The sequence below is a fragment of the Sapajus apella genome, unplaced genomic scaffold (genome assembly GCF_009761245.1).
Source record: "Sapajus apella isolate SASKATOON/1434 unplaced genomic scaffold, GSC_monkey_1.0 scaffold44, whole genome shotgun sequence".
NCBI lineage: Eukaryota > Metazoa > Chordata > Mammalia > Primates > Cebidae > Sapajus > Sapajus apella.
The window spans coordinates 18,778,420-18,791,267 of NW_022436984.1; the positions used below are offsets into that span (position 1 = coordinate 18,778,420).

A 12,848-nucleotide genomic window follows, 5' to 3' on the forward strand; every position below is an offset into this window, starting at 1 on the left:
AACTTGAAAACATTATTTAAGGCCATTAAAAAAGACTTGAATAAATAATAAGATGTATCATATTCTTATATAGGAATGACAGTAATGATGGCATCCTCTCTAAATAAATCTATAAATTGAACTTTCTAAATAAAAACACTGACACCATTATTTTTGGAATAAAGCCAGAAAAAAGCAATAAGGGATAATCAGCCCTACCAGGTACAGAAAAGCATTATAAAAATTACAGTAATTAAAGTAGTTTGGTACCAGCAGATGAACACGAAGATCTATGGAATAGATATCCCAGAAGCAGATGTCAATCTGTATAGGGATTTTGTTTCTGATAAAGTTGGCATTTCAAATCACTAAAATTGTGTATTTAATAAATGGACAAGAGGGTAGAGATCCAGAAAATATAAAATTAAATCCTTTCACTTTACACCAAAATTAATTTTAGATAAATTATTTAGATTAACTATTTGGATAAGAAAAAATAAAAGTAAAAGAAATTATATATTTGACTTTATAAAAATTTTGTTTTTCTTCACGGCAAAAATCCCAATTACATTTTTTATTTCCAAGCATTAATTTAGCTTGTTTTATTGTACCTCCATGGTCATTTAAAAATATTTTTTCTCTTCATATAAATGATTTGAATATTTAATCCCGTCTTTCATTTAATCAGATTAAATACACTTATTCTTATCTAATAATTTAATATGTGAAGGCTTTGTAAGTCTCATTCAGCTGCTTCTTTATGCTGGGGCTTAACTTTGAGTGGCTTGTTGTTTGTTTTGGTTTATTTGTTTGTCTTTAGATTCTTGACTGTACTATCACATTCCTTGGAACTTTTCTAAAAGAATTCTTCTTCAGAGATTTGCATTCACTTCAGCAGTGGCCAAGGGGCATGGTCATTTTAAATGATATTCTTGGCTTGAGGATTTGTAGATCACTCAGGTGGTACAAAATCAACGGTGCTAGGTAGCATTTTTGTTCATTTTGAAAGGTGGTATTTTATTCCTTTTAAAAAAGTTCTAAGTATTTTCTAATTTTCACTTTGATTTCTTCGATTGATGGACTATTTCAAAGCTTTCAAACTTTTGTTATTGTTTTTTGCTACCCTCAATTACCTTTATGAGCATTCTGCAGGTGAACCTTCATCACTACTGCTTTATTCAGGCCCTGGATACCTCCTGCTTGGACTAGAATAACCACTGCACACTATCTATGGCACCAATGTTTTCTTTCCACTGATGTTCTTTGTTTTTTGTTGCTGTTGTTGTTGTTAACTGTATGTACTGGCATGTCTAATTGAGATCTTACAAAACTATTCCAGAGAAAAATTCACAGACAAAATCTCCTAGAGAGGGTATCAGAGAGGAATTAAATCACCTGGATTCACCTGAAACAATAGAGCCCATTGAATCAGGGCAGTCAAACATGCTACCTCTGAGGGCACAGTATTGATTTGTTTAATTTCTGAGAGGTCATCAGCCCTGAGAAAGGGAATGGGAATTGTTCATTCTCTTCCATAGTCTGTAACCTCATCCCCAACAGCTGCAAGGACATGTGTACGGGGAAGAATCTCTCCTTCTCATTCCCCCTCCTCCATTGCTATACACACATAACTGCTTGAATTTATGTTCATCACCATGTCCTGAGACGAGCTTTATTTGCTAGGCTTCATGTTTTCCACAGAGGCTTGCCGTGGGAAAGCCTCTCTTTATGTGACCCTCAAATCAACAGACAAGGCATTATTCCCCACTTGGATTCATCCCTAGAGTGACTTCAGTTCACTAACAATTCCTGATCAGTATACCTATCCATGCCTGATTCTAAGTCAGTGTCTATTCACTGACTTAGGCAATACCAGCTCCAGAAGGCAAAACACAAGCCAAAAGAGTCAAAATCTAGCCAAGTCCAGGCCTCCATTAACTTGTACCAACTGCAGCAACTGCTTCCAGACTGTTCCGATTTCTATCTCTCTCGCCACCCACGTCTGCCAGAGAAATCGTCCTCAAATATTACATATTTAAATGCCCCCCAAATTAAAACCTTTTCCCCACCAAATATCTTCAGTGGATCCTCGTTGTTTAAAAAATAAGGTACAAATGAAGAGAATCAGAAATGGTAGACAACAAGGTTATTATAACATAAACTATAAACACATACAGTTAACCCCCCGTATTTGTGATTTCCACATCCATGAATTCACCCAACTGCAATGAAAAATATTCCTCCACCCAAAAGTGAATGGCTGAGTCTGTACTGAACATTTTTTTCCCTGTCATTATCCCCTAAACAATATAGTATAACCACTATTAACATAGTATTTACATTTATTAGGTATTATAAGACATCTAGAAATGATTTAAAATATATAGGAGAATGTGCATAGGATATAGGCAAATACTACACCATTCTATATGAAGGACTTGAGCATCTGTGAATTGCGGCAGCTACAGGAGGTCTGGAACCAATCTTCCATGGATATTGAGGGAAAACTACTTGCTTTCTTTTCTCAGCATCTTTAATAGACATAAAGATATATAAAGTAATAATTACACCAACATATTTTTGGGTTTGTAACATATACAGACGTAACAGCAATACAATATATAGTATAACAGTAATAGTACAAAAAGGGAAGAGAGGGAACAGAATTATAGGAGTAACATTTATCTCACTGAGATTAAGTTAGTATAAATCTGAAGTAGGTTACGCTAGGTTAAGACGTATATGGAAAGCCTAGAAAAACACTAAAAATATAAGTGCAAAGACATCACAAATAAAGAGAATGTGTTAGTCTGTCCTTGCACTGCTATAAAGAAATACCTGACACTGGGTACTTTATAAAGAAAAGAGGTTTAATTCTACAGGCTTTATAGGAAGCATGATACTGGCATCTGCTCAGCTTCTCAGGGAGCCTCAGGAAGCTTACGATCATGATGGAAGGTGAAGGGGGAGCAGGCATGTCACATGGTGAGAATGAGAGCAAGAGTGTGAGAGAGCAGGGGCAGGGGAGCAGCCACACACTTTTAAATGACCAGATCTCATGTGAACTCAGAGTGAGAACTCACTTATCACCAAGAGGATGAACCAAGCCATTCATGAGGGATTTGTTCCTATGATTCAAACACTTCCCTCCAGGCCCTGTCTCCAACACTGGGGATTACATTTCAACATGAGGCAGGTGAGGACAAATATACAAACCATATCAGAAAAGTATAGACCCAACATCTGTTATGCATGTAGATACAAAAACTCTCAGCAAAATACAAAGGACTATACATTATACAAGTTTGCTAGGGCGCCATTAACAACGTCCCACAAACTAAGTAGTTTAAACAACAAAATCTTATTGTCTCACTGTTCTGGAAGCTAGAAGTCCAAGATCAATGTATTGAGAGGGTTGGTTCCTTTTGAGGGCACTAGGTAAGGATCTGTTCCAGGCCTATCTTCTACCTTCTGGTAGTTTCTTGGTTTGTGGCAATGTAACTCCAATCTTCACATGATATTCCTCGTGTATGTGTGTGTCCAAATTTCCCCTTTTTATAAGGATACCAGATCCAATGGACTAGGGCCCACTTTAATCCCATATGATCTCATTTTAACTAATTACATCCACAAGGACCCTATTTGCGAGTACAGTCACATTCTGAGGCACTGGGGATTAGGACTTCAACCTATTAATTTTTGGAGGTCACAATTCAACCCAAAACATACACCTTGACCAAGCAGAATTTATCCCAGGAATGCAAGATTGGTTTAACATTTGAAAATTAACTAAGGTAACATACCATATTAATAGAATAAAAGACAAACCCTGCAAGATCATCTCAATAGATGTAGAAAAAGAATTTGTAACAATACCCCTTTATGATAAAAATACTAAAAGAAAAAGGAGGCCAGGCACGGTGGCTCATACCTGTAATCCTGGCAGTTTGGTAGGCAGGTGGATCACTTGAGGTCAGGAGTTTGAGATCATCCTGGCCAACATGGTGAAACCCCTTCTCTACTAAAAATAAAAAATAATTAGCTGGGTGTGGTGGTGCACACCTGTAATACCAGCTTGAACCTGGGAGACAGAGGTTGCAGTGAGCTGAGATCGCACTGCTGCACTCCAGCCTGGTCGACAGAGTAAGACTGTCTCAAAATGAATGAAACTTGAAAATAATTACACTAAGTGATAGAAGCCAGTTGCAAAAAAAAAAAAAAAAAAAAAAAAACAAAACCCCACATATTGTATGATTACATTTATATGAAATGTCCAGAATAGGCAAATCCATGGAGATAAAGTAGATTAGAGTTTGCCTAGAGCCAGGGGTGAGATGTTGGAACAACTGCTAATCAGGGTACAGGATCTCTTAATGGGGTGATGAAAATGATCTAACATGTATTGTGTTAATGGTTGCAGAACCCTTTGGATATCTTCAAAACCACTGATTGGTACCCTTTAAATATGTGAATTGTATATGCTATGTAAATTATATCTCAATAAAACTGTCAGAGAGAGCAAGAGAGCAAGAGTGTGTAACGGAAAGTTTCTAGACACAAAATTTTTGATTGTAGACTATTTTCTTTGGTTCTGGCCCTATTCACTCGGGCCAGCAGACTGTATTAGGGAAGAGTTGGCCAAAGCCCAACTCTCTTGATCTGTGCTTTGCCCTGAGCAATTTATTTTTAAATAACCCTTTGTCAAATTAGACATACACAGTCTCGTTTTGCATATCCTCTCCTAGGGTTTTTGATGTTTTTATCTTAGGAGGATGGGGCATGGAGGGTATGTTTTCTTGTTTGAAAGATGTGATGGGTTAAGGGCCAGTTGTCAGTTTTAGTTTTCTTGGCCCCTGACTCATCATTTTCAACTCCAACAGCTTCCAGTATCAATCACATAGGAGCCAAACTCTCCATGAGCCAGAGAGTTCTCCCCACTGCCTAGAATTTCTAATTTTATTTAGTGGACATGCAGCCACTGCTCAGTGTTCTTAGAGATCTAGATGGGAAGGAAGTGATCCAAGGGAACCTTGTAAACAATGAAGAAATAGAGACGTTTTGGTGCCTTGGTCACCTGGTGCTGTAACAAATTGTGAGGCCAGGGACAAGGTTCTGGGATTGGATTGCCTTGGAGCTGGTTGGGTTGCATGGGTTAGAGTTGAGTTCTGCAAGTAGAGAACAGGAGCAAAGAACAATTGGGGTGGAAGCAGGGGCAGTTCAGGTAAGCTAAGTTAGTTTGAAAGAATTCCAATTTTAATGCTCTGGAAGCTGTGTATGGACTGGTTTATGAGGCTCACTCAAAGCCCCATAATCCATTCAGATTCACTTAGCCTTGCTCATAACCCTCCCATCCCTGTCCTCAGAAGCCCGGTTGCTACTGCAGTCATAGTGCATGCTGTCTCACCTTGGCTGGGGGTGGTAAGGATCAGACTTCAGTGTGGTCTCCTTCTCGCCTGCTGCTGTTGGATCCAATGTAGCTCAAGCACAAGGGTCTGACTCAGCTGGTTCCATTTCCTTAGCAGCTCTCCACAGAAGCCAAGTAATAAAACCTTGAAGTATGGAGGAACCGATCCCCGGTAAGGTGAACATTGACTAGTAAGAAAGACACAGGAATCAGGAGGGAGATGGCCAATGAACTTCTCTTTCCTACCTTCCTTCCACCCTTCCATTGTCTGTGCCACCATCATTCCACACAGCTTCTTCCACGACAGCCTGGTGACTAAGAAACTGCCAGTGTTTTCTTATGAGTGTATGACTGGCTAAGTAATGCAGCACTTTTTGTATCTGCCTTCTCTGCTTCCTGGCTCATTTCCTTTTTTCCCTTTTTCTTCCTGCTCTGGGATTATAACCCCCAATAAAGCATGAGTACATATGCTTTTTTTCATGCTCTGTTTTCTCAAAAAAATGAGCTAAGAGCTAAGGCAGAGCCCAAAGTCAAACACTATATCTAGAGAAATCAAAGTAAAAAGATGAAAGACTCAGGTCTGGTGAAGGTAGGAACAAAATCGGAGAAGGAATGAATAAAAGGGAGGGTGGTGAGTTTCCTGATTATCACAAATAGTGGCAGATATTCAAGGTTGCTGTCCTCAGAGAGTCCTCAGAGGAAGACATTAATTACATGCTGTTATCATGTACATAAACATATATGTGCAGGAAGTAAAGGAAAGTCATGTGGTATAAGGAGAGCCTGTAACAGTAAACTTGACTTAGTCTTGGAGAAAACGCCATCTGAGGTAAGATCCAATACTGGGACCCGATAAAGGGTGGAAATGAGAGGGAGCAGAGGCTGTTCCAAGCAAAAGGAATGACATCTACAAAGGCTCTGCAGTGTGAGGTACCATGCTGAGCAGGGGAACAGAAAGAGTTCTTTCCACAGAGAAAAGTGCCTCCCAGTTTTGACTTTCATTTTTTAAAACCTTAATCCACAATAAAAAATGTATATATATATATATATATAAATTAATTTATTTATTTTTTTTGAGTTTTTTTTTTTTTTTGATACGGAGTCTTGCTGTCACCCAGGCTGGAGTGCAGTGGCACAATCTCAGCTCACTGCAACCCCCACCTCCCAGGTCCAAGTGATGCTACTGCCTCAGCCTTCTGAGTAGTTGGGATTATAGGCATGCGCCACCACGCCTGATGATTTTTGTATTTTTAGTAGAGATGGGGTTTCACCATGTTGGTCAGGTTGGTCTCAAACTCCTGACCTTGGGATCTGCCTGCCTCGGCCTCCCAAAGTGCTAGGATTACATGCACGAGCCACTGCACCCGGCCTATATTTTATATTTTAACCCAGTACCAATGCACATATATGTGCTTATACAACTGTAACAAAAATCATGAAAAAATATTTCACCTTACTGCATTGGTGGTGGTGGTATGGGGTTCACAATAACTGTCGACTTTTAAATGTGCATATTCTTTGACAGACCGGTACCACCAGGACAGTGTACCACTGTGTTTACTGCAGCATTGTTTGCAGCTGTTTACGCGTATACAATGAAACATATTAAGGCAGATATGTAGGTACTGACATGAAAAGATGTACATGCTTGATAGTAAAGAGAAAGAGAACAGTGTACATATGATGTCAGTTTGTTAAAAAATCTTTATCTTGGAAGGAACATATCTATAGAAAAAGGGACAGGGATTAACGTAAACTATAGAAGGTGGCTACTTAGCAGAGGAGATTTTTATTTTCCAACTTTTGTATTTCATTATTTCTGCCTTTTAGACTACATGTATTACTTTTTCAATTATGAAAAAAATAATAAAAATACAATTATAACAAATGTCCAAAATAACTTGATGTTTCTTGTGGGTGATAATACAAGTCAAATTATAGTATGCTTCACTGGAAATTCCATTGTTTTCGTAATTGTAGTAGCAAATTACATCAAGTTTGACTAAACTGGGCATTTTGAGTTTTAGCTTCGTAAAATCATCTTAACCCTGTGAAACAAAGAGTGTGAGTACACCTTAGGTGTGACTTTCTCTGGTGCTGCCTTCTCGTTCATTGCTAAGAGACTTAAAACTGGGAAGCAGGTGGGCAATGATCAAAGAATCAATCGTTAGGACTGGAGAGAGACATCCAAAAGCATGCTCCCTTGGGGGAAATTCCCTCGGTTATTGTGGGCCTGGCTATAAGAAGGTGCAAAGTTTTGTCAGAAGTGAAAAGCTTTCAGTAGCAGGCTTTCATCCGTCTTACTCGATTGCTTTTGCAAAATACTGCAATAAATCTAGAGACTTGTATTTGACCTAATTGCTTGGATAAAACTGAACTCTTAACTTTGTACCCCACCAACGTGAAGCTATTAAACTGCTCTCTCCCCATACATCCCTCCACTACTCCATGCCTCCCTTCACCATTGTATCTTTAACTTTAAATTTTTCTGATAGGATTGGGCTACATAACATTTCAGGCTTACAATATTAGATGGGCCATACAGTTAGGATAAACTCTCTAGTATCTCAGAAGTTTCCCTGCAGCATTTAGATTAATAATTTACTTCCTTTCTTCAGTATGAGAGTTTCTCCTTAAAAATATTTAAGGAGTGGCTATATAATCCTTATTTAGATTCTTGATGTGAGGCAAGAGAACAACAAATCTTTTTAGGGGTGGTTTTTAAATTAATTTCTAAAAAGGTAACGTTTAGTGCTGACAGGACCAGAGTCTGCTTATCCCACTCTCTCCCTAAATAAGAAACGCAGCCCTCATGCGCAGAATCATCCTCACCATATAAAGTGAGTGAGTGAGAAGAAACCTAATCTTTCTTCCTGTGGAACAGACTGCTTTGGCAATGAGCCCAGTCATTCAGGAGTTCTCCATGATCTGTTATTTAAATCCAACTCATTATGACTGATTTTAGGCAGGAAGCCAAAATGAAAAGATGGACTAAATATATTTTTGGTTTTTCCATCCTGTCCCTTCTCGCCATCTCCAATTTTGACACAAGTGTTAACTCTGAGGTCAGGGTTAGATATGTAGACACCCCAACATAAGCACTCCATTAATCCAAAGCTAAGCTTTCTAAAGGTCCTGTGGTTTCAGATGAGATGGGATGCCACCATATTCCCAAGTAGACAACAGCCAGCTGAATTAGAAAATTTCTCATGATGCTGAACTTAAAACACCCCTTACTGTAGCTTAAATTCCAACTCCTTCAAGCTGAAGACATCTTCAAAAGATGTGTTATCTTTTTTATCCCTAGCACCTGGCACAGGGTCTCATGGGTGTTCAGGAAATGTCTTCTGAATGAAACTCTTAGGTCTATAGGTCTGTGTTTCCCCCATTTTCCCTCACATTCCACAACAGTGGCTATTCAATCGCTTCTCAAAGCCCTTCTAGATTGCTTGTAATTAAAAAAAATAATTTATATATAATCCATCTGGAATGTATTTTTGTTTGTAGCATGGCAATATAATTTTGCCCCAATCTGAAGTGCCATTTCTTAACATATATTAAATTCCCATTGACTTTACATTGTTTTTGTTTTTCCCTCACTTCAATAAGCTCCTCTATGAATTGTTTTATTCCACTCTTCTTTTCCTGTGTTAGTAACATACTATTTAAATGATGGCAGCTTTAGAGTATACTTTAATAGTAGTAGGGAAAAATCTCCCAAATCATACAATTTTATTCTTCTTCTTCTTTTTTTTTTTTTTTTTTTCATTGAGACAGGGTCTTGCTATTGCCCAGGCTGGTCTCGAACTCCTGAGCTCAAGCAATCTGTCTGCCTCAGCCTCCCAAAGTGCTGGAATCACAAGTGTGAGCCACCACATCTGGCCTCAATTATTCTTTTGAAGTACTGATTTGACTTTTCTCACACACTTTTTCAAATAAGTTTTATTTTTTAAGTTTAAATATACAGACAAAAGCAAAGCCAATTGGAATGATGATTAAAATTGTGGCAAAAGTAGATGTATGTATCATTTTTGGAGGACTGTTTTTCTATAATACCAATTATAGTCTTACAATTTAGGAAAATGGTATGCCTTAATATATTTTGCTTTTTAAATGTCATTAGTAATGCTTTATAATTTTTCCTCGTAATCATCTTTTATATAGCTTGTTAGAGTCTAAATATTTTATAGTGTGTTGTAATTAATAGGACTCTATTCCGTCATACTGTTTTAACATGTTTTTTTGATGTTCATTTTACATCAAGCCATTTTATGGGATTCTTAGATGTTCATTTATTCACCCAATCAATATTTATTGAGCAACTGTCACATGCTGGGCATATTTCTAGATATAGGGGATACAGTGGAGAACAACACAAATGTATATTAAGGAATACACTTTGCTGTAAGCCTCCACCCCACTTTCCTCAGCTTAAATGAATGAGGAGTTTTGTTTTTTTCTCACATAATGTAAAGTCTGGTGCAGGCAGTTTGGGGCTATTTTGGTTACTCCATAATGCCAAGATACATTTGGAAATTTTCAGTCTTTCTGATTTAATCTCCAGCACCTTCTGCATTCTATCTGCATTCCAAGAAGGAAGGTGGGCAAGGGCACACATGGGTTAAAACAAAGCACGATAGCTGAGCTGCCTGTGCTCCTCACTCTTTCTAACTTTCCTAGAATTCAATCCTATGACTTTTGCCTACATGAGTGAACATTGGTCATGTTCATGTCCATTAGCCACATCATTGCTCCTCTCAAAGCATGATCTTCTTAGAAAGAAGGGGAGAAATCTGAATAAGCATCTAGCAGGCCTGCCATGAGACAAAATTCTTGCCCTTATGAAGTTCAAAAATTTTATAGCTGAGAGTCTTGCATTTCAACACCTCAGCCCTTGGACCCTTTCTCTATCTCCAATCATCCCATTGGTGGTCTCATTCAGTCTCACGGCTATAAGTAGTTATGCTAGTAACTATCAAATTCACATTTCCAGTCCAGCCCACTCCCATGAACTTCAGACTCACATAACCAACTTGACATCTGCACTTGGATGTGTAATGAGTATCTCAAATTTAACCTGTCCAAAATGAATACCTTTACCAAAACTATTCCCCCTGCCAGTCTTCTCATTTCAGTAGACAATTCGATCCTCCTGATTGCTCAGGTCAAAAATCTTGGAGCCATCCTAGACTGTCTCATATCTTATGCCAGGAAATCCTGTTTGGCTCTACCTCCACCTTCTAACTACATCCAGAATCCCACCACTTCTCACCATTTCTACCACTAACATCCTGATCCAAGCTACCGTTATTTTAGCCTGCATTACTGAGACAGCCTCTTAACATTATTATTCACATAGATAATCCTTTCTGAATTCTGAGTTCTTTTTTTTTGACAGGGTCTTGCTCTGTCACCCAATCTGGAGTGCAGTGGCACAATCACAGCTCACTGCAACCTCAGCCTCCTGCATAGCTGGGACCACAGGTGTGTGGCACCATTCCTGGATAATCTACTTTTTACAGAAAGGGGGTCTTCCTATATTGGGGTCTCCCTATATTGCCCTGGGCTCAAGAGATCCTCCTACCTTGGCCTCCCAAAGTCCTTGGATTATAAGCGTGAGCCAGCACACCTGCTTGATAGACCAGAATTTGTTTTAATTGATCTTACCTTATCCTTTACCTCTGCTACTTATCCCACTATCATTCCCTATGCTGTCAGTACCAAAAACTGCAGCTCCTCTATAATCTCAAGGTTATGCACTCCACTTTTCACAAGCATTCTTATCTAAACCCATTGTTTCCTCCATTATTCCCACTCCAGCATCCCTCTAACTCCATCAGGGCCTACAATCCTTTAATCCCATACTTTCCCACTGCTCCTCACTTTCCCCTTATACTCTCATTTTTCCTCTTAAGCTTAAATTCCATGGTCAATAGTTTCTTTGTCCACATACCCTCAACTTCTTTGTCCTCTTCATCGCACTTGTCTGACAAACTCCCAACCCTGATTAAATCACATCTCCACCTAATCTGGGCCCAGACTCACAGAGCTGCTGGGCTGGAGAAAAAAATAGCTGACTGATCCTACATTCAAATAATGATCAATAATCTCAAGTGAAACATTTAACACTGCCTAGAAATCACACTGTTTCCCTAGGCTTTTCACTGTCAATCTCATCCATTTCTCACCCTTTCCTTTGAAACCTCCAATTCCCTTTCTCTTCAATATTCAGTCTCATATGATGGTATTCCTTCATAATTCAACAAGAAAACTAGAAGAAATTCAGAGACTTTCCATGACCTACTACATTTACCTACATCTGTGCTCATATACTTACTCCTTTCTCCCGCTGATATGAATAAACTCTTTGTATTCCTATCTTAGACCAACCCCTTGTGCACGAGATTCCATCTGATCTCATTTAGTCAAGGATATCTTTCCAGTAATTCTCCCCTGTATCTCCTGTATCATATTTTCCTATTTTACTGGATCATTTCCATTTGTATACATTTCTTTTGTCTTAAAAAAAATAAAAAAACCTTTGACTCCATTTCCCCCTTCCAACCACTATGCTATTTCTCTTCTTCCTTTACAGCTAAACTCCCTGAAATAACTGTCTGTATTCACTGTCTGCAATCTAACTCCTCCGACTCTCTTAAGCCCATTCCAATACAGCTGATCCACACCATTTATTGGGAAGAGTGCTTACTAAAGGTCAATAAAACATTTGTCCTAGTTCTGGTCATCTTTCACGTCTCAAACCCCACTGAACTACTTTGACTTTTCTAAGTCAATCCATTTATTACATGCTGTCACCAGTATATCACTTATGATTGTAATTTTATATTTTTATTCTTTAATTATGCTTTCTCAATAGACTCTAAGCTCCATAAGGACAGGGATAATGTCTATTTTTTTTTCTTCTTTTTGTGCTCCTTATCACTACCTATTTGTCTATCACAATTTTTGGTCAGTGACTAGCACAATGCCTGGCACACCAGGAGGCCAACAGTAAATGTATATGGGAATAAATGCTTTATCATATTCCCATTTAAAGTTTGGAAAAAGGAGGTCTGTAGAAGTAGAGATACCACCTCAAAGGCACGCTGTGGATTACTAGTAGAATAGGAACAATAAATAGAATATAATGGATCATGATGCTACACTTTGGATTTATAAATGAGATGTGGTTCCTTGTTTTATAGCTTAGGCCTTATACCAGCCTCTACCATGTTTGGGCTGGATGGGACAAACTATGCAATCTAGTGCAATGTCAAGTCCTTGCTTTGTCCATGAAGGCTTAGCTGCCAGGTCAACAGAGCAGCTTCACACTTTCAACTACTCTTGTTCCTGTATCCGAAGTGCCCAGGGAGAAGGTCTCTTTCCCCAAAGCATTCATGTGAAATTATGCTTCAGAGTAAAATTCTTCAGATACACATCACTCATCATTGATCTACAGATTATG

At 38.5% G+C, this 12,848-nt stretch overlaps 1 long non-coding RNA gene across 1 annotated transcript; it reads right to left on the bottom strand.

Annotated features, from left to right (window-relative positions):
* Positions 1-1,003: 1,003 nt before the first annotated feature.
* LOC116524259 lies at positions 1,004-6,451 on the bottom strand. The gene is made up of 2 exons (XR_004257244.1): positions 5,384-6,451; positions 1,004-2,510 (listed from the first exon to the last, which is right to left on the bottom strand). It is a non-coding gene; the product is annotated as an uncharacterized LOC116524259 (long non-coding RNA).
* Positions 6,452-12,848: the final 6,397 nt, after the last annotated feature.